Here is a 23362-nt window from a genome sequence, read left to right on the forward strand (position 1 = left end):
TCATATTCAGGAATGGGTTCATCTTCAGGTAGAGGCTCATATTCAGGCACATGATCATCCTCAGGCATAGGTTCGTATTCAGGTTCAAGGTAATCTACGGGTATATTTCCATTTCCATAGTATCCAGGAGGAGTGTCAGGGTCAAAATTTTGTTCTGCTACATACATGTCATCGTCTAAATGTTCATAAGCTTGTGGTGTCTCTGGAGATGATTCTCTTTCAGGGATTTGATCATAGTAAAGCTAGTTAGCAGGGTTGTGCACACTCGTCCTTGGACTCGGTAAGGTGAACTGATCCAGTACTTTATTATCAATGAGTAAATCAAACTGATCAGGTCCAAGGTTACCAATGATACCTCGATTAAAGCAGAAGCGAATGTTCATAGAGTTATAGGAACCAAAAGGTGTCAATCTAAGTAGTGGTGTTCTCAGGCCTATGGCATTTGCAATCATGGTGACAAATCCGCCGATCAGAATAGGTGAAACTTCGTCTTGCGTGATGTGCTCGAAGTTTGTTAGCATGAATGCGATGGCATTGACCGGACGATTCTGAGAGGTGCAGAACATGATGAATAACTCTTCTCTAGAAACTTCAGTGACATTATCGGGTTTACCGAAGATGTAGTGAGCGATGATCTTATGCAGGTATCTGAAAGCAGGGTTATGAATGTTCTCGGATTGAAACTCGTTCTCTTCAGGGTTATCGTTACCAGTGATCTTACCCCAGAATCTTTCCAACTCCCAGTATGCAAGACTTTCTTCAGGGACTGTGGTGTATGCATCTGATCCATTAGGGATTTCTAACATTTCAGCAAAGTCTCGGATGCAAAACTGATATTCTAAACCAAAGAGTCGAAAGAGGATGACCCCTTTCCTCAGTCCTTGTCCACAGTTAGGCAGATAAGTCAAAGAGCTCAAGAATTCCAGAGTGAGCTTTCGGTAAGTACTAAACTTGCGGAACAGGTGAGAACCGGTCCAACCGATTTGGTTCAGCAAGTGCATGATGCTTTCTGCGATACCTAACCTTTCCATAGTCGGGTGGTGAGGATAGCGAGTCAAATCCATTTGCCTCTCAGCCAACTTAGCATATCTCGCCTCTTGCCCTCTACCACGGAACACAACTTCCATATTGTCAACTTCTTGCATCTTGATGAGTTAGTAGTTAAGAAAGCCTATAAGTTGAAAATATTAAAATTAAGTTAGAACTAGGCTAGTGTTGTTTAAAAGGAAAAATAAAGAGAAAAATAAAATTAAAAGTGTAACAAGTTATAATAATAATTATAATTATAAAAAGGAGAGATTTTCACGATTTAAAGATAGCGGTTATAATTATAGTAATTATTATAAGATGTAGGAAAAACATAAAAATATAGAAGAATTAAAATAATTCAAAAATAGAATAGAATATAAAAATAAAAATAAAAATAACTGTGGGTTGTCTCCCACCAAGCGCTTTGTTTTATGTCGTAAGCTCGACGATTTTAAAATAGAAAATCAGTTTTCTGAATGAGCGGGCAGCTCGTCAAGTTTAAAAATTTGAATGTTTTCATCGTGTTCGAGATGATGGTAATACTTAAGACGTTGCCCATTTACACAAAAGGTTTGACTGTTTCTCCTTTGATTTCTATCGCTCCGCTCGGAAATATGTTAGTAATTTCGAAAGGACCAGACCATCTAGATCGTAACTTTCCAGGAAATAATTTTAGTCTAGTATTAAATAGAAGTACTTTATCGCCTATGCTAAATTTTTTCCTAGATATACGCTTGTCATGCCATTTTTTCGTTCTTTCTTTATAGATTTTGGCGTTTTCGTAAGCGTCTTGTCTAAGTTCGTCTAATTTGTTTATGTCTAGAAGTCGTTTCTCACCAGCAGTAGTGTAGTTTAAATTTAAATTCTTAATGGCCCAATAGGCTTTATGTTCTAACTCTACCGGAGGTGGCATGATTTTCCATAAACGAGTTTGAATGGGGTAATTCCAATTGGAGTTTTGAAAGCTGTTCTATAAGCCCATAAAGCTTCATTTAACTTGGATGACCACTCCTTTCTAGATATAACTTGGCCCTTTTTCATCTTTTAGGCACAAATAGTAGTCATTTTAGCTCCATTTCTTCTCCTTTTCACAAATAGTCTCAATAAGATGGTAAAACCCGAAACAAAGCAAATACTCGCATAATATCATAATAAAACAATATAATAAATGGAAAATGCTATAAATATTTATGGATTTCAAGCGAAATATACGATATAAAATCGTGTTATCAAATTCCTCCAGACTTGAACCTTTGCTTGTCCTCAAGCAAATAATAAGATAAATACAGGAGAACAGTGTCACATTTTAATACTATAAACAGCAAAAAGAATGGTGAGCAAGCTGAATATATTATATGCGTTCAGGAATATATAGCAGTTAATAGCAGTGCAGTATAACACAGTAGCAGTAATGAATATAAATAGTGCATTAAAATTAAAAACTGGTATTGAGTGTTGATAGAAACAGAATGTAAAAATGCAGAAAATTAAATCCTAAACTAGGAATTGGAAATTGCTAAAACTATAAATAAAATCTAATAATCAAAGCGTTAACATCTAGCCACGTCTGTTGTTGTGCACATTAGAATAAATGTGTTTGAAAACTTCGTCGAATTGAGCATTGACGGTGTCGATGAAATCGAAGAAGTGCATTTGCAGAGTGTGTAACTCGTTGCGCACATGTTGTACTTCGTGTTGCAGCGCGTCGATGGCTTGCCCATGCGTGTTCTGATTAGGAGCAGGCTCGATCCTCGGAGGAGCATTTCTTAGGGCCACTGATTCAGCGGATGCAGCAGGTTGTTGTTGTTCAAGCTCGACGTCTGTCATATCTTCAGATTGAATTTCGTGTGAACCAGTAGGAGTCTCAGGCTCATACTCAGGAATGGGTTCATCTTCAGGTAGAGGCTCATATTCAGGAATGGGTTCATCTTCAGGTAGAGGCTCATATTCAGGCACATGATCATCCTCAGGCATAGGTTCGTATTCAGGTTCAAGGTAATCTACGGGTATATTTCCATTTCCATAGTATCCAGGAGGAGTGTCAGGGTCAAAATTTTGTTCTGCTACATACATGTCATCGTCTAAATGTTCATAAGCTTGTGGTGTCTCTGGAGATGATTCTCTTTCAGGGATTTGATCATAGTAAAGCTAGTTAGCAGGGTTGTGCACACTCGTCCTTGGACTCGGTAAGGTGAACTGATCCAGTACTTTATTATCAATGAGTAAATCAAACTGATCAGGTCCAAGGTTACCAATGATACCTCGATTAAAGCAGAAGCGAATGTTCATAGAGTTATAGGAACCAAAAGGTGTCAATCTAAGTAGTGGTGTTCTCAGGCCTATGGCATTTGCAATCATGGTGACAAATCCGCCGATCAGAATAGGTGAAACTTCGTCTTGCGTGATGTGCTCGAAGTTTGTTAGCATGAATGCGATGGCATTGACCGGACGATTCTGAGAGGTGCAGAACATGATGAATAACTCTTCTCTAGAAACTTCAGTGACATTATCGGGTTTACCGAAGATGTAGTGAGCGATGATCTTATGCAGGTATCTGAAAGCAGGGTTATGAATGTTCTCGGATTGAAACTCGTTCTCTTCAGGGTTATCGTTACCAGTGATCTTACCCCAGAATCTTTCCAACTCCCAGTATGCAAGACTTTCTTCAGGGACTGTGGTGTATGCATCTGATCCATTAGGGATTTCTAACATTTCAGCAAAGTCTCGGATGCAAAACTGATATTCTAAACCAAAGAGTCGAAAGAGGATGACCCCTTTCCTCAGTCCTTGTCCACAGTTAGGCAGATAAGTCAAAGAGCTCAAGAATTCCAGAGTGAGCTTTCGGTAAGTACTAAACTTGCGGAACAGGTGAGAACCGGTCCAACCGATTTGGTTCAGCAAGTGCATGATGCTTTCTGCGATACCTAACCTTTCCATAGTCGGGTGGTGAGGATAGCGAGTCAAATCCATTTGCCTCTCAGCCAGCTTAGCATATCTCGCCTCTTGCCCTCTACCACAGAACACAACTTCCATATTGTCAACTTCTTGCATCTTGATGAGTTAGTAGTTAAGAAAGCCTATAAGTTGAAAATATTAAAATTAAGTTAGAACTAGGCTAGTGTTGTTTAAAAGGAAAAATAAAGAGAAAAATAAAATTAAAAGTGTAACAAGTTATAATAATAATTATAATTATAAAAAGGAGAGATTTTCACGATTTAAAGATAGCGGTTATAATTATAGTAATTATTATAAGATGTAGGAAAAACATAAAAATATAGAAGAATTAAAATAATTCAAAAATAGAATAGAATATAAAAATAAAAATAAAAATAACTGTGGGTTGTCTCCCACCAAGCGCTTTGTTTTATGTCGTAAGCTCGACGATTTTAAAATAGAAAATCAGTTTTCTGAATGAGCGGGCAGCTCGTCAAGTTTAAAAATTTGAATGTTTTCATCGTGTTCGAGATGATGGTAATACTTAAGACGTTGCCCATTTACACAAAAGGTTTGACTGTTTCTCCTTTGATTTCTATCGCTCCGCTCGGAAATATGTTAGTAATTTCGAAAGGACCAGACCATCTAGATCGTAACTTTCCAGGAAATAATTTTAGTCTAGTATTAAATAGAAGTACTTTATCGCCTATGCTAAATTTTTTCCTAGATATACGCTTGTCATGCCATTTTTTCGTTCTTTCTTTATAGATTTTGGCGTTTTCGTAAGCGTCTTGTCTAAGTTCGTCTAATTTGTTTATGTCTAGAAGTCGTTTCTCACCAGCAGTAGTGTAGTTTAAATTTAAATTCTTAATGGCCCAATAGGCTTTATGTTCTAACTCTACCGGAGGTGGCATGATTTTCCATAAACGAGTTTGAATGGGGTAATTCCAATTGGAGTTTTGAAAGCTGTTCTATAAGCCCATAAAGCTTCATTTAACTTGGATGACCACTCCTTTCTAGATATAACTTGGCCCTTTTTCATCTTTTAGGCACAAATAGTAGTCATTTTAGCTCATTTCTTCTCCTTTTCACAAATAGTCTCAATAAGATGGTAAAACCCGAAACAAAGCAAATACTCGCATAATATCATAATAAAACAATATAATAAATGGAAAATGCTATAAATATTTATGGATTTCAAGCGAAATATACGATATAAAATCGTGTTATCAAATTCCTCCAGACTTGAACCTTTGCTTGTCCTCAAGCAAATAATAAGATAAATACAGGAGAACAGTGTCACATTTTAATACTATAAACAGCAAAAAGAATGGTGAGCAAGCTGAATATATTATATGCGTTCAGGAATATATAGCAGTTAATAGCAGTGCAGTATAACACAGTAGCAGTAATGAATATAAATAGTGCATTAAAATTAAAAACTGGTATTGAGTGTTGATAGAAACAGAATGTAAAAATGCAGAAAATTAAATCCTAAACTAGGAATTGGAAATTGCTAAAACTATAAATAAAATCTAATAATCAAAGCGTTAACATCTAGCCACGTCTGTTGTTGTGCACATTAGAATAAATGTGTTTGAAAACTTCGTCGAATTGAGCATTGACGGTGTCGATGAAATCGAAGAAGTGCATTTGCAGAGTGTGTAACTCGTTGCGCACATGTTGTACTTCGTGTTGCAGCGCGTCGATGGCTTGCCCATGCGTGTTCTGATTAGGAGCAGGCTCGATCCTCGGAGGAGCATTTCTTAGGGCCACTGATTCAGTGGATGCAGCAGGTTGTTGTTGTTCAAGCTCGACGTCAGTCATATCTTCAGATTGAATTTCGTGTGAACCAGTAGGAGTCTCAGGCTCATACTCAGGAATGGGTTCATCTTCAGGTAGAGGCTCATATTCAGGAATGGGTTCATCTTCAGGTAGAGGCTCATATTCAGGCACATGATCATCCTCAGGCATAGGTTCGTATTCAGGTTCAAGGTAATCTACGGGTATATTTCCATTTCCATAGTATCCAGGAGGAGTGTCAGGGTCAAAATTTTGTTCTGCTACATACATGTCATCGTCTAAATGTTCATAAGCTTGTGGTGTCTCTGGAGATGATTCTCTTTCAGGGATTTGATCATAGTAAAGCTAGTTAGCAGGGTTGTGCACACTCGTCCTTGGACTCGGTAAGGTGAACTGATCCAGTACTTTATTATCAATGAGTAAATCAAACTGATCAGGTCCAAGGTTACCAATGATACCTCGATTAAAGCAGAAGCGAATGTTCATAGAGTTATAGGAACCAAAAGGTGTCAATCTAAGTAGTGGTGTTCTCAGGCCTATGGCATTTGCAATCATGGTGACAAATCCGCCGATCAGAATAGGTGAAACTTCGTCTTGCGTGATGTGCTCGAAGTTTGTTAGCATGAATGCGATGGCATTGACCGGACGATTCTGAGAGGTGCAGAACATGATGAATAACTCTTCTCTAGAAACTTCAGTGACATTATCGGGTTTACCGAAGATGTAGTGAGCGATGATCTTATGCAGGTATCTGAAAGCAGGGTTATGATTGTTCTCGGATTGAAACTCGTTCTCTTCAGGGTTATCGTTACCAGTGATCTTACCCCAGAATCTTTCCAACTCCCAGTATGCAAGACTTTCTTCAGGGACTGTGGTGTATGCATCTGATCCATTAGGGATTTCTAACATTTCAGCAAAGTCTCGGATGCAAAACTGATATTCTAAACCAAAGAGTCGAAAGAGGATGACCCCTTTCCTCAGTCCTTGTCCACAGTTAGGCAGATAAGTCAAAGAGCTCAAGAATTCCAGAGTGAGCTTTCGGTAAGTACTAAACTTGCGGAACAGGTGAGAACCGGTCCAACCGATTTGGTTCAGCAAGTGCATGATGCTTTCTGCGATACCTAACCTTTCCATAGTCGGGTGGTGAGGATAGCGAGTCAAATCCATTTGCCTCTCAGCCAGCTTAGCATATCTCGCCTCTTGCCCTCTACCACGGAACACAACTTCCATATTGTCAACTTCTTGCATCTTGATGAGTTAGTAGTTAAGAAAGCCTATAAGTTGAAAATATTAAAATTAAGTTAGAACTAGGCTAGTGTTGTTTAAAAGGAAAAATAAAGAGAAAAATAAAATTAAAAGTGTAACAAGTTATAATAATAATTATAATTATAAAAAGGAGAGATTTTCACGATTTAAAGATAGCGGTTATAATTATAGTAATTATTATAAGATGTAGGAAAAACATAAAAATATAGAAGAATTAAAATAATTCAAAAATAGAATAGAATATAAAAATAAAAATAAAAATAACTGTGGGTTGTCTCCCACCAAGCGCTTTGTTTTATGTCGTAAGCTCGACGATTTTAAAATAGAAAATCAGTTTTCTGAATGAGCGGGCAGCTCGTCAAGTTTAAAAATTTGAATGTTTTCATCGTGTTCGAGATGATGGTAATACTTAAGACGTTGCCCATTTACACAAAAGGTTTGACTGTTTCTCCTTTGATTTCTATCGCTCCGCTCGGAAATATGTTAGTAATTTCGAAAGGACCAGACCATCTAGATCGTAACTTTCCAGGAAATAATTTTAGTCTAGTATTAAATAGAAGTACTTTATCGCCTATGCTAAATTTTTTCCTAGATATACGCTTGTCATGCCATTTTTTCGTTCTTTCTTTATAGATTTTGGCGTTTTCGTAAGCGTCTTGTCTAAGTTCGTCTAATTTGTTTATGTCTAGAAGTCGTTTCTCACCAGCAGTAGTGTAGTTTAAATTTAAATTCTTAATGGCCCAATAGGCTTTATGTTCTAACTCTACCGGAGGTGGCATGATTTTCCATAAACGAGTTTGAATGGGGTAATTCCAATTGGAGTTTTGAAAGCTGTTCTATAAGCCCATAAAGCTTCATTTAACTTGGATGACCACTCCTTTCTAGATATAGCAACAGTTTTCTCCAATATTTGCTTTATTTCTCGGTTAGATACTTCTACTTGTCCGCTTGTTTGTGAATGGTATGGTGTAGCTATTCGATGATTTACTCCATATTTTCGAAGGAGTTTTTCAAGGATTCTTGAAATGAAATGAGACCCACCATCGCTAATTACCAGTCTTGGCACACCGAACCTAGGAAAGATAACGTTTTTGAAGAGTTTGATAACTACTCGTGTATCATTTGTAGGAGAAGCGATAGCTTCTATCCATTTCGAAACGTAATCGACAGCTACGAGTATATATTGATTTCCGAATGATGATGGAAACGGACCCATAAAGTCTATTCCCCAGACGTCAAATATTTCTACTTCTAGGATGCCCTTTTGAGGCATTTCGTCACGTCTCGAGATATTTCTGGTTCGTTGGCATCTATCACAGTTTAATACTGCAAAATAAACGTTTTTCCATAGGTTGGGCCAGAAGAGTCCAGATTGAAGGATTTTGGCGCAGGTTCTAGATGTGCTATGGTGTCCTCCACATGGTGCTGAATGACAATGTGTTATTATGCTTCCTATTTCTTCCTCGGGTACACAACGTCTAAAGATTCCATCGGGGCCTCTTTTGAAAAGGAGGGGGTCGTCCCAATAGTAATGTTTTAGGTCGTGGAAGAATTTTTTCTTCTGTTGGTAACTTAGGTCAGGAGGAAGTACACCAGCAGCTAGGTAATTTACGAAGTCTGCATACCAAGGTGTGGCAGAGCGGGCTAAAGCTACTTCTGCGAAGTTATTGGGTTCAGTGATTGGATGGTATGGTTCTAATTTGTTAGCTTCCAACTGAGCAATGAGTCTTTCGTAAGGGAAGTCATCATCAATTGGTACTTGTTCGGGTTTCAGATTTTCCTGTCGAGAGAGGTGATCAGCTACGACATTTTCAGTTCCCTTTTTATCTTTAATTTCCAAGTCGAATTCTTGTAATAAAAGGATCCATCTTAACAGTCTAGGTTTTGCGTCTTTCTTGGTTAAGAGGTACCTAATAGCGGCGTGGTCAGTGTATATGATTATTTTGGCTCCTACCAAGTAGGAACGGAACTTATCTAACGCGAATACGACAGCTAATAGTTCTTTTTCTGTCGTGGCGTAATTCATTTGAGCTTCGTCTAGGGTTCTACTTGCATAGTATATGACATGTAGTTTCTTATCTTTCCTCTGCCCTAGAACGACTCCTACAGCATAATCGCTTGCGTCGCACATTATTTCGAAAGGTTCATTCCAGTCGGGAGGTTGCATAATCGACGCAGAGATTAATGCTTGTTTAAGCGTACGGAATGCTTCAGTGCATTTATCGTTAAAAATGAATTCGGCGTCTTTCATCAGTAATTCGGTTAAGGGTTTGGTTATTTTAGAGAAATCCTTAATAAAACGTCGGTAAAAACCAGCGTGTCCTAGAAAACTTCTTATTTCTCTAACTGTTTTAGGAGGTTGAAGGTTTTCGATAATTTCGATTTTAGCTTTATCCACTTCGATCCCTCTATCGGACACGATGTGTCCAAGCACGATTCTTTGTCGAACCATGAAATGGCATTTTTCCCAATTAAGGACTAGGTTAACGCTTACGCATCGTTTAAGTACCAATTCAAGGTTTTCTAAGCATGTTTCAAAACTTCCTCCACAGACAGAGAAGTCGTCCATAAAGACCTCCATTATTCCATCCAGGAAGTCGGCAAATATTGCCATCATGCATCTCTGGAAGGTTGCGGGTGCATTGCAAAGTCCGAAAGGCATTCGTCTATAAGCGAACGTACCATAAGGACAGGTAAACGTGGTCTTTTCTTGGTCGTCAGGGTGGATAGGAATTTGGAAAAATTCGGAGTATCCATCCAGATAACAGAAATGTGAGTGTTTAGCTAGGCGTTCGAGCATTTGATCTATGAATGGTAAAGGGAAATGATCCTTTCGGGTGGCTTTGTTTAGCTTTCTATAGTCAATGCACATTCTCCATCCAGTTTGAGTACATTGTGCTACAGATTCACCTTTTGCGTTAGTGATCACAGTAACTCCTCCTTTCTTTGGTACAACATGAATAGGACTAACCCATTTACTATCGGATATTGGATATATGATTCCGGCCTCTAGCAGTTTTTGGATTTCCTTTTTAACCACATCGCTCATAATGGGATTTATTCGTCTTTGATGCTCCCTAGAGGTTTTACAATCTTCTTCGAGCATAATGCGATGCATACAGAGGGAAGGACTTATTCCTTTCAGATCTGATATGTTATATCCTAGAGCGGTTGGGTATTTTCTTAGGACAGTGAGTAGTTTTTCAGTTTCGGTTTGTCCTAAATTGGCGTTAACTATAACTGGTCGGTTAAGTTCTTCATCTAGGAATTCGTACCTAAGGTCGGCAGGTAGTGTTTTAAGCTCTATAGTAGGTTTCTTAGGCCCAGGTATAGGATCAGGAGTTAATGCCAAACATTCACTCAGGTGGTTATCTTGATATTCCCCACACCAGTTGTCATCTTCAAAAATTGGCGGTATAGGAATTCTTAGGATCTCGGTTTCCTTATGTGGTTCGGATTTTATTTCATTTACACACGCGTCGATTATGTCGGCAGAGCAGCATGTGTCAATTATAGAAGGTGCTTTTAGGAATTGGGAAAGAATAAATTCGATTTTCTCTTCTCCTACTTCGAAGGTAAGCTTTCCTCGTTTAACGTCTATAATTGCACCAGCGGTTGCTAAGAATGGTCTTCCTAATATGATCGGGATGTTAGAATCTTCTTAGATATCCATTATGATGAAGTCAGTTGGGATGTAGAATTGGCCTACACGCACAGGGATATTTTCTAACACTCCTACAGGGTATTTGACTGAACAGTCGGCTAGCTGAAGAGACATTCTCGTTGCCTTAAGCTCACCCAGATTTAGTTTCTTACAGGTCGAAAGAGGCATCAAACTAACACTGGCTCCTAAGTCGCATAAGGCTTTTTCTATAATAGTCTTTCCTATTACGCAGGGTATAGAAAAACTACCAGGATCTTTCAGTTTGGGAGGCATGTTATTTTGGATGATAGCGCTACATTCAGCGGTAAGTGTTACAGTTTCGTTATCCTCGAGTTTCTTTTTGTTCGATAGAATTTCTTTTAAGAATTTAGCGTACGAAGGCATTTCAGTTATGGCTTCTGTGAAAGGTATGGTTATGTTTAATTGTTTCAGAAGTTCTATAAATTTTTTAAATTGCGCTTCGGATTTGGATTTAGCTAATCTCTGAGGGTAAGGAATTGGTGGCTTATAAGGTGGTGGTGGAACGTAAGGTTTTTCTTTTTCAGGTTCCACTTTGGTGTTGTTCTCATTGGTCTTAGCAGTTTGGTCATCAGTTGATGCCTTTTTGGTTTCCTTTGGCTCTTGTTGTGACATGGGTCCGTTTTGAGTTCTAGGATCGATAGGTCCATCGTAGTTCGTTCCACTTCGTAGTGTTATCGCGTTCGCATGTCCTTTAGGATTAGGTTGTGGTTGAGCAGGAAACGTGCCAGCAGGGGCAGCAGTAGGTGCTTGTTGTTGAGCTACTTGCGAAATTTGAGTTTCTAACATTTTGTTATGCGTAGCTAAAGCATCTACTTTGTTCGACAATTGTTTTAGTTGCTCACTATTGTGGATGTTTTGATTTAGGAAGTCCTTGTTGGTTTGTTGTTGGGAAGCTATAAAGTTTTCCATCATGATTTCTAGGTTCGACTTCCTAGGGGCGTTTTGAGCAGCTACAGGCGCTTTTTGATAGCCAGGTGGGACAGCAGGTGCTTATCCAGGCGCGTACAACGCTTTGTTGTTCTTATACGAAAAGTTTGGATGGTTTTTCCATCCAGGGTTGTACGTGTTAGAATAAGGGTTTCCTTGAGCATAGCTTACTTGATCAGATGGGATACCAGTCAAGAGTTGACATTCGGCAAATGCGTGTCCAGTTAATCCACAAATCTCGCAGTTAGGTGCTACGGTAGCAGCAGTGGCTGAAGGAGTGATGGTTAAGTTTTCGATCTTTTGAGTTAAAGCGTCTACTTTAGCGTTAACGCGGTCTATACCACTTACTTCGTACATTCCTCCTTTGATTTGGGTTTTCTCTATAGCGGCTCGTTCTCCACCCCATTGGTAATGGTTTTGTGCCATGTTCTCTATGAGGTTGTATGCTTCATCATGGGGTTTGTCCATTAATGCTCCGCCAGCAGCAGCATCTATAGTCATTTTAGTGTTATAAAGGAGACCACCATAGAAAGTATGGATGATCAGCCATGGTTCGAGTCCATGATGAGGGCATAGTCTAAGCATGTCCTTGTATCGTTCCCAAGCTTCGAAGAGTGATTCGTTATCTTTCTGGGTAAATCCGTTGATTTGACCTCTTAGCATAGCGGTTTTGCTAGGAGGAAAGTATCTAGCTAAGAATACTCTCTTCAATTCGTCCCATGTAGTTATGGAATTAGAAGGTAGGGATTGAAGCCACGCTCTAGCTCTATCTCTCAAGGAGAAAGGAAAGAGGCGTAATCGAATAGCTTCGGAACTAACTTTGTTAGCTTTGACAGTGTCGGCATATTGCACGAACACAGATAAATGAAGGTTGGGGTCGTCTGCAGGGCTTCCAGAGAATTGGTTCTGTTGAACAGCTTGTAACAACCAAGGTTTCAGTTCGAAATTGTTCGCCTCAATCGCAGGTGGTGCGATACTTGAGTGCGGTTCAACGCGTGAAGGAGCGGCATAGTCTCTAAGAGGACGAATAGCAGCCATCTCTAACTTCGGGGTAATTTGATTGATTTGATAAGTAAAGATCAATTCCTGATTAATCGGAATTGGTGCTACTTCGGGAAGGTTGCGAGCTCGACGTTTGACGTTAATGAGTATTTGGCATACAATCGTTCAAAAAGAAAGGAAAGAATTGCCCTAGTCTCTACGGTGTAACAGTGAGTTACAATATCGACTTAAATAGTCCCCGGCAACGGCGCCAAAAACTTGATCGCGACTTTACGTGTCTATTAATCTTATGACTGCAAGTGCATAGTCGTGTCGTGTAGTTTTAAAAGATATCGAATCCACAGGGACTATGAATCGATCTACCGTTATCTAAGGTTACTATGTAAAGCTAAGGCTACTAATATTTTGATTGTTTCTAAAGGAAAGTGATTGTGAATACTAAGAAATATAATAATAGACGGATATCAGTATGTATTTCGTTTAACTTTAGGTGATCCGAAGGTCCATTAACTAATGCATAATTCGATTAAAAATCTTTATTAATTCAATTGATTAAAAGTCCTCCTCTCAAACTTTCGCTCTATTGATTTAGACTACTATCCTAACTCGTAATGTACGCTTTTGCCATCCCATTAGATTTTAGAAAAGCTTTTTGGAAACAACGTAATTAATAAAATGCTTGTTTTATGAAGTTGTTATCTATTTAAATCTCCTAATCTCAAACTTTAGCTCTGTTGACTCGGAACATGCTAATATCCCTAACGTACGCTTTCGCCATCCCGCGCGGGTGTAAAAACATTTTTTGAAAATAAATAAGTCCTAATTAGTTTTAATACGCTTTCGCCATCCTTAAAACTAATATCCTATGTCTACTATCCAGTTAAAGATCTCAAACTTTCACTCTATTGATTTTAACCTTTGACCGTCTTAACCCACTAAAACTTTCGCTCTATTGGTTTTAAGACTTACTAATTAAATTAGACATACAAACCAAAAACAAGTGATATTTAATAAAATATAATTAAGCCAATTTATTTCGGATCCCACGGTTAACTTACTTTACATACCGATATCTTAGTTAATTAGCCAGACATATTAATACGGTTAAGCATGCATAAATTAATTTGGTTTATAATAAAAGGCATGTTAAATGGCATGCAATATATCATGCAATAACAATAATAAATAAAGCGGTAAATGATAAACCTGAAATAAAATAAAGCTGAATTGAATTGAATCTTGAAGTATCGAACTTCCACCACAAGTTGGCTGGATCTTTCTTCGGAAATAAACTTGCAGAAATTTAAAACAAGGAAATAAAAAGGATAAATCTAACGTAAGGCTAGATTTATAAAAGGTTCACAACAATTTCCGGTGTAGAAATTGTTGTGAGAAAATAAAACGGTTTAATTGAAAGCAGGAAAGAAAATAGTGGTCGCGGAATAATTTCGGCAGCACTTCGTTAGCAGAAAATCGGACAGTTTGAAGTGAAGTAGCTGCCTCTATTTATAGGCGAGCCTTTGCAGTTGGAACGCGTGAATGCAGGACTTCTGGGCTGGGAACTCGGAGACGCACGTCTCCACTTCTTTAGGGAGACTCAGCAAATGACTTGAGACGTGCGTCTCAAGTGGAGCAAATATAGGGGGAGTTGGAGACGGGCGTCTCCTCATCGTGACGTGGCAGAGAGAGACGTTGGAGACGGGCGTCTCCACGTGCTCTTTAGGTCTTTCCAGCTCCTTCGTGGGCTGGTCTCTCTCTTTGGGCTTTTGGGTCTCCTTTTGCACCCCTTTTTCACTTCAGCACCCCTTTTTCATCTTTTAGGCACAAATAGTAGTCATTTTAGCTCCATTTATTCTCCTTTTCACAAATAGTCTCAATAAGATGGTAAAACCTGAAACAAAGCAAATACTCGCATAATATCATAATAAAACAATATAATAAACGGAAAATGCTATAAATATTTATGGATTTCAAGCGAAATATACGATATAAAATCGTGTTATCAGTCACTTGTCTAACAAGTGGCATCAGAGTCTAACTCTTGTTAAGGACTAATCGTCTCATGAGGAAATATGACTTCTAACTATTCACTAAGCAAATCACCATTCTTCTAATATGCATTAGAGTCTTACAAAAAATTTTCGCGACATGTTCATTCCACTTGCTATGATTCACTGAGTTCAAATATGCATCTGTTTTCTTCTAATTTTGCCTAAATCAAAAAATCCCAAATTTTAGCTTAAAAACCCTAAAATGGTATATTCTACAAACGGCCATTAAAACTCAATTAGAGCTCCAGAAACGATCAGAGCACCAAACTAAACACAAATATGAGATTACATCTTATTGAATATGCATGAATGATCAGATACGAGGTGATTTATGTTTGAACAAACTGTGGCTTGTGTGGCTCGATTTGTGAGGCTTTGATGCTTAAAATTTATTTGAATAGGTTCAATGAAGTTTAGAGATGATGTTTGAATACTTAGTTTGGATTAAAACTAGCTTGAACTCAAAATTCGAAATTTGAATTTCTTTGAAATTTTCAAGTTGCTACAAGTATGATACAAGCATGGATTTGGTTCTGAAATTGTGTGTTTTGTTGCTGAAGCATGCTACTTCATTTATAAGCAAAGAAGTGCTGCAAATTGAAGCTAAGAAGCATTGATTGCTTTGTTGAACTTTTGATTTTTTAATATTAAAAATCTTTGAATTTTTGACCATGGCTTGATTTTCTTCATCTCTCTTGCTCTAGGCCAGCTATGTACTTCTCTTGCTGCAGAGTTGAATCATTCTTGATGGCTTTAGCTTAAGATCAAAGCAATGTACCATTATCCTTCACCATTTCTTTTTTAATTTAACTTTAAATGTAATAAAATTAAACCAAAAAAGAAATAAAAGTGTTATGGGCCTTAGGTTGGTCGTGGGAGGCCCTTAACATTGTTAGAATCATGTTTGGATCATGAAAACTTGGCCCCTTTTGGAAAAAAACATTTTTGATCAATGTTGGTTTCATGCATTTTCCCAAAATATAGCCAACTTCAACAAGGCATAAATCCCTCAATTTTGATCCTATGAAGGAGTTCTTGTACTTTTTAGAAACCTCAAGATGTCCTCTACAAGCTACTTTGGAAACTTTTTTTCATTTGGAGAAGTTATCTTGATGTTATGGCCTTTGACAAAAAACCACTTTTTGTTGACTTTGAAAATGACCTGTAATGTCTGAGCTCATATTTTTCAAATGGTGAATCCAATGACCATGGGATCAATTGCATTTGAAATATAATCGAATTTCCTTCAAAACAAGCTTTTGTTGGAATTTTTTGAATGAACGAGGAGGAAGTTATGGCCAGTCAAAGTTCAGTTGACTTTTTAGGAGAAAACCCTAATTTTGAAACTTAGGGTTTTGTTGATTTTTTATCTTTTCTTGATGAATTATGATCAACCAATGATCAAATGATGAATCTTTTGACAAAATATGGATGTTGACAAAAAAATTTCATTTTTGACTGTCTGTTGACTTTTCGGTCAAACTGGTCGTCTGTTGACTGTTTGAGCTGCTGACTGTGCGTCTGAGTGAGTTGAAGTTTGAAAATTTGTCTGGTGGTACTTTGAGACATATGGAAGTCCATGAAATCCATTTGAGGTCTCAAAAAAACTTGTTCTCCTGAAAAAAAACAAAAAACCCTAGTTAGGGACTGTTTGTGTAGGAGACAGTTGAGCGTACCTGATTTTTGTGCAGTGCTGAGTCTCTGCTGATCATGTGATTATCAGAAGACTTCTAGAACAAAAATCTTGGAACTTTGAAATGCAAAAGATTGATTTGATTGATTGTACAAAACACGGAGAATTGCACTGTCAGCGGGTTTGACTGTCAACTGGCTGTCCCGGCATTAACATAACAGTTAAAGTGAAAATTCAACAGTTAAAGTTAATTTTTTTTCTTTTGTTGTGTTAATGGTGAAAATTTATTTACATGAGTTGTTAGAAAAACACAAACATAATAAATAAATAAAATATACTGTACGCGAACAAAATTACCGATAATAACCTTGAAAAATATTTAATTGACAGAAAAATAAATATTTAACTAGCAGAAAACACACATAATATTATCTGGATAATTAAACTACAGTACGACAGATAGTACGACATTTAATACTGACAGTACAAATATTACATAATATAATGAACAGTACGACAAATAAACGGTACATTATTTGAAAACAAAAGATACGACAAACTTTAAAAATAACGATTAAAAACCCATGTTATAAATAACAACATATAGATGATCGGGAGTGTAAACAACCCAGGTCCTCATTTTTCAGGGCTATGCAGACAGAAAAAGGACATGATCACCACCAAGACGGTGATGACCATAAGAAAACACGTATCCACCCACTTTGCCATTTTTGCCGGGGAAGAAAAGAAAATAAATATGAGGTAGAAATTTGAGGAATGAGTTGAAATTTGATGTGAGAATTTATGGAAAAAATGAGAGGTATTTATAGAGTGAAAAGAAGGATAGAGACGTTGGGGAATGAAGTGATTCCGTACAAAAAAGGAAAATTTGAGTGGTAGTAGGATTTGAAAGAAAGTTTATGGTAGGGTTTGAAAAGAGAGATGTATAGAATAAAGTTAGGATTTGATTTTGAAAGAAAGAGATTTGAAAAGAAAGGAAAAGTTTAGTGGGAAACAAAAAACTAATAATAATTTACTTGTTACTAGTACAGTCTGAATCCCCGGACTCTGCGCCTGCAAAATTTAATGTTGTACCAATTGCGTCAGTACTATTTATCTGCAAATAAATCTCAAATAAACAGCGTGTGTGAAGTGATAAACAGTACTTGGCGTTTGTGTAAGAATAAATTCAACAGCGAACCAAAATACCGTATAAGAGAAATTCTAAAAACCGAGTATTCATAAAATCAGGATATTTATGGAATAAAATCCAAGATTATGTGAAACTCCCAATTTTCAAACAGAAGTCTGTTGTCTTCTTTTTGAAAAAGATGCGGGCAAATTTTGGGGTATACCAACTCCAAATAAAGAAATTAAAAGAAGTAAACCTAAGAGAGAAAATGTCTAGATAAAAATGGAGGACCATTAAGAATGTTAATGGGGATAATTCTAAAAGATATTCATCTCAACAATCCTTTATTATGGACGTCTCTAATATTATAACTGTAAGGTAATTTGTTCATTTTACATAGGATCTATGTGCTTTGATTATTTAAACTTTTTATCATGACAATGGGGAAGAAGTATACTCTTAAGGAGAGTAGAGTATACTCTCTTCTTAATTGAGGGGGATTTTAACTACTCTAGTTATATTTCTATATGCTTCTTTTTTACCACCTCCCTGAGAGATGTGTTGTAATCATCAAAAAGAGGAAGTGTGTGAATCTATGTGCTTGCAATTATGAAGTTAATGATCCTACTGATAAACCTTCCTAAAATGTTGATGACGACAACACCAATGACTATTAAAGTTGGTAAAGTTGGTGGTAATGATTTTCCAACTCTATAATGATGGTGACCAAACTTAGGTACATCTCAAGCCTCGGCTAGTGGGGGGATCAATACTTAATTAAAGTTCTTATATAATCAATGTATCTGGTAAAGAAACTGAAAGCCTTAGAGTTGTGAAAGAGAGGAAGTATGAAAGCTCGCCTAATCGTGTCTGTATGAAAGACCAGAGTTTTGTAAAAGTAAGAAAGTAACTCCTAAGATACTAAGGAAACTTGCACATACATTTGAAACCAATTTTTTATCTATCAAATATCTTAAAAATTATTTTAAACTTTGAGTGATTAAGATACTGCCAACTTTCTTTTTGAAGCCTTTTTGAACTAACCAATCGATTGGGACCTTAAAACAATCAATTAGAAAATATTATTGAACTTCCCAATGAATTAGAACCTTAACAATCGATTGAATGGTTTTTTAAAGTATCTAATTAGAACCTTAACCTAATTGATTAGAAAAATCTGAAATGAGTGTACAAATGATTATGAAAGTGTCTTAATGACTGATAACGGCTCCTTACCAAATCTTTCCATTTTGGGCCGAGAAAATTAATTTTATAGGTCATCTAATCGATTAGCGTATGAGTCTAATCAATAAGGATATTAAGAAGGCCAATGGATCCTTTCCTTTTTAGGTTTTTCTTTCTGCTATATAAAGGATGGTCACCGCCTCTTCATTTCACACAAATTCCCGAAGTTTTACATTTTCTTTGGGATTTTTCTCCCTATTTTTTCTCTCTAGAGATATTTTTTTCACTTATAGTTGCCTTGGTGCTTTTGAGTGAAGTGCCCTTGTAATTACTTTCAAGAGTGTGATACTCTTGAAGAATAGAGATTGATTCTTGAGATTAACCAATCTTAAAATCTATGTTTGGTTTTTGAGATTAGCCTAGAAAATCTCAATTTTGACTATCATTTTAGCTTGAGTAAAATCTTCTTATATGACGGGGGATAAGCTATTGTAAATATCAACTTGTATCAAAAGGTTCGTGGGCATAACTTGTAAAAGCTCAAAGTTTTAGTCAAAAACTCAAAAAAAAACCTCTTGGGGACAACACAATGCCAAATTTAGGCCAAACCTATATAAATCTCTCGTGAAATATTTCTAACCTTATCCTTTTACTTTCCACAATTTACTTTTTTGCATTTTATTTCCACTGAACTTACTCAAAAAAAACTTACTAATACGATCTTAATCGAGAAAAGTTAAAATCAATCACGAATTTTGAATACCATAATTCACCCCCCTCTTGTGCTTAAGGTCACTTGTCCAACAACATCCATTTTTTTCCAATTACCCTTTTCTGCCTAGGTAATCTAACAAGCCCACAAGAATGATTATTCAACCATCTTTGACCTCACATGCCTTCGAATGCATCCCTGAAAGTCTCTGTTTTATTATTTTGCAACCTTTCAGCCGCATTCAAAACATAACACTCAAGGCTAGCATAATTGTCCCTTTAAGATTCTACAATCCCCCTCCTTACCTTATCATGAGTCAGATGATAATCAGAGATCTCTGTAACTGTTCGCTCACTAATATTAGTATCTATAGTGGGAAACTCCATCTCAAACTGATTTTTCTTCGTAATAGTTTCTAAAAGGTTTATCCCTTGGTTTTTACCAACCAAGTAAGCTTCTTTGACATTATCCCTTCCCTAAAAACTAAATAACAACTCTGCAGTGACATGCATTTATTCATTATTTTTTGTAAAGTTCATTATACACTTCTGAAAACAGCCTCCACACATTCATAATGCCTTGACCTAAAATCCCATAGCTCTTTCTTTTCATGAAAGCCACTGCTAGTTAATGATGAATGAATAACAACATTTGAACGTTCTAATATATTTTAGACCTTTTAGAAATAATTGAAGGTGCGAGAAACAGAAGAAAGGGGGAGTTTGAATTGCTGCACCAAATATAATCGTTTCGCAACTCAAACACAAAGCTAACAAGTGAATAAAAATAAATGAACACAATTATTTTTATCATGGTTCACTGTTAACTAAGTTACTTCGGTCCACCCCGCAAGATGATTTTCCTTGTCCACAAGGACTTAATCCATTATAATCAACCGATTACAGACAACCATAATAAGTCTGATTAACCTTGTTGACAACCCCAACAAGTTCGTCGATCCTTACGATAAGTTTGATCAACCTCGTTGACAACCCTAACAAGTCCATCGATCCTTATAATAAGTCTGATCAACCTTGCTCACAAGCCCAACAAGTTAGTTGATCCTTATTTCTAAACCACGGTGATCGCATCCAAAGTCTTCTTGAAAATCTTAACTACACCTAGTCTCTCAAGGAACCTATCAACAACCGTTGATTACAAAGATGTGTATACAGAGATGCTTCTAATAAGAAGATTACACAATGTTTAAGTACAAAAACATAAAAGTGTTGATAGAAAGATATGAACAAAAGCTCCTTGCTAAAAATACAAAATTATAAAAATAATATCTCAAAAGAGTTTGTGCAGCGCTTTAGCGTAGTTTTGTAGAACTGATTCATTGATTTCAAATTCTTCCAAGTCCTCCTTTTATAATTGAGAAATAGATCCATCGGAGGGTAGAATAGGAAATATAAAACCATTTGTTTTGTCCCCAACGATCATGATGGGAATGGGATACAACAAGTACAAAAGGGAATGTCCTTACGCCACCTTATAGAGTTGAGGTCACAGTGTACTTTGTACTTTTATACTTACCATATCATGATCCAGTCTTAATATTTATCTTCTATTTCTTCAGAGGCTTCTTATGTATGTTGATTGAAGTATGTTGTAGAAGGATTAGAACTTGAGTCTTCTTAATTTAGAGTCTTCAAAACCTTGTCTTCAGAACTTGGTCTTCAGAAGTAATGTCTTCAGATCTTCATAACTGGTTCAGCAGAACCTTATCTTCATCATCTTTAAAACTTGGGATAATAGAAGCAAAGCTTTATAAGGCCTCCAAAGCTTTCTTGAAAAGACACGATTAGAAGCTCTTGTTTAACGCTCCTTAGAACCGTTGCATAAGAAGCATTCCAGAATCTTGACTTATCTCTGCAACATACCAAAGGTATTCTTCCATAGTGTTGTGTTCATAACCTGATGATGTCACACACTTTCTTACCAGAGTCAGAACCTTTTTAGCTAAAGCTACACACTAGACAAAAACTATTAGAGTACACAATTAATATCTAAGATACAATGTAAAGTTATCATCAAAGCTCAAGGCCAGATGCAGAACCAATCTTATTCTTACAATCTCCCCCTTTTTGATGATGACAAAACCATGTATTTTGATTGAACAATTCATACAGGGTAATCACCATTGAACACAAATTCAGAAAAGCTAACCAGTCCCCCCTGAATATCTTAGTACCCAAAATTCAGTAATGCTTGTTCAGAGTCTCCCCCTGAGCCTAAGACTCACAAAATAAATTTTGCAGTATAGAAGGTAACGTAGAGAAGGAATACTTCCTCATTGACGTCTCATCATAGTCTGACTAGAATTGTCTGGTCTTCATCTCAAAACCTGGCTTACTATTAGAACACTATGAAGTATCATAACCTATTTATTAATTGCCTTGATGCCTCAAATAAAACATCAGAACTAAAACTCTAGTTCTTCCAAAAACTTACGTCATGCCACCAGAAGGTGAAAAGCATCATGTCATCAAAAGGTTCAACACTTGAACCGTTGCCCTAGACCATGTCCTAGATCATGTCTTAGACCATGTCTTAGATCATGTCTTCTCACCATGTCTTGGATCACCTCTTGGACCATGTCTTCAAAAGGTTCACAACCTTTGAACGATACCTGATTGAGAGTATGCTTACTATACTTCTAGAAAGTTCACAACTTTTAAAGTGTTAGAGTTTGGTTTATCAGAAACTGGTTAAAAAACTTTCAGACAATTTACAACTTCTGAATAACTTCTTGGAATCGAGCAAACATTGCCAACGCACACGTTGCCATTCTTTCAGATAGTTCACAACTTCTGAAAAATGTTAGTAACAGATTATCCTTGTTATGCTTCCAAAAATTTCACAACTTATGAAGCGTCAAAGTCTGATCACCATACCTTTGGAAAGTTCACAACTTCTGAACAATAGGTGTTATCAAGACACGATTACCTCACTTTCAAACAGTTCATAGCTTTTGAATAGTGTGGAGTATCAGAGCTTGATTTAACCATATTTTCAGGAAGTTTACAACTTCTGAAACATACTTTGTATCAAAGCGTATATCAAACCTACTTCACTCAGAAGGTTCACAATTTCTGAAGAATTCATAGTATCAGAGTAGGATTAATGTCATACCCCAAAATTTTCCCTCCTCATTTCATCTTCAATGACTCAAGGTTCGAGGGTTTTCTCAAGTCACTCTCTCCTATCTTAAGTTAGGGTTTGCACTTCATCAAAGGAATTTGAATCTCTAAGGCCTCAAATGGATCTCAAGGTGTCTCATATGTATCAGGGTATCTCCATGTCAATTATCAAGCTTCAATACCAAGGATTTCTCATTCAAATGCTCAGGTGATCCATAGTCGATTAGTTTGACCTAAAAGTCAACTATGGTCAAAGTACAGTCTGAACTCCTAACTTTTGGTAAACATCAAGTATTTGAGGTTATATCCATCATTTGATGAAAGGTTGATCATGATCCATTAATAAAAACTCAGAAATGAACAAATTCAAAAGGTTCAAATTAGGGTTTTTTATAGGAAAAGTCAACTCGACTTTGACTGGTCATAACTTTCACATGGAGTATCAAAAATTTCCCAACCAAAGCCTATTTTGAAGGAAATTGGATTCTCTACAACTTTGTCTCTCACAGGCCAAGGCTAGAAATGCTTCATTCAAGAGAAATGGTCAAAGAGATTATGGGTCCTCCAAAAAGTCAACAAAAACACCTTTTGGGTCAAAGATCATAACTAGAGCATGGAAGCTTCAATTGAGATGAAACCAAAAGGGTCATTTAGAGGACTCTTTGAGCTTTCCAAAAAGTCCTAGAACATGGTCATATGACAAATATTGAGAGCGTTACGATTTGATAAAATTGGGCAATTCTGTGAAAGTTCAAAAAAGGCAAAATGGTGAAACTTGAGTTTTAAAGACATGTGACATACGATTCAAATTCAAGCATGCTTGTGATTTTATTTAAAACCTGTTGGCTGGAGATTTCATT

The 23362-nt window shown here is 36.9% G+C and overlaps 1 non-coding gene across 1 annotated transcript; it reads left to right on the forward strand.

Annotated features, from left to right (window-relative positions):
* Nucleotides 1–12200: 12200 nt before the first annotated feature.
* LOC131639877 (small nucleolar RNA R71) lies at nucleotides 12201–12307 on the forward strand. Its single transcript, XR_009295080.1, has one exon. It is a non-coding gene; the product is annotated as a small nucleolar RNA R71 (small nucleolar RNA).
* Nucleotides 12308–23362: the final 11055 nt, after the last annotated feature.

Source organism: Vicia villosa, unplaced genomic scaffold (assembly GCF_029867415.1).
Source record: "Vicia villosa cultivar HV-30 ecotype Madison, WI unplaced genomic scaffold, Vvil1.0 ctg.002818F_1_1, whole genome shotgun sequence".
Lineage (NCBI taxonomy): Eukaryota > Viridiplantae > Streptophyta > Magnoliopsida > Fabales > Fabaceae > Vicia > Vicia villosa.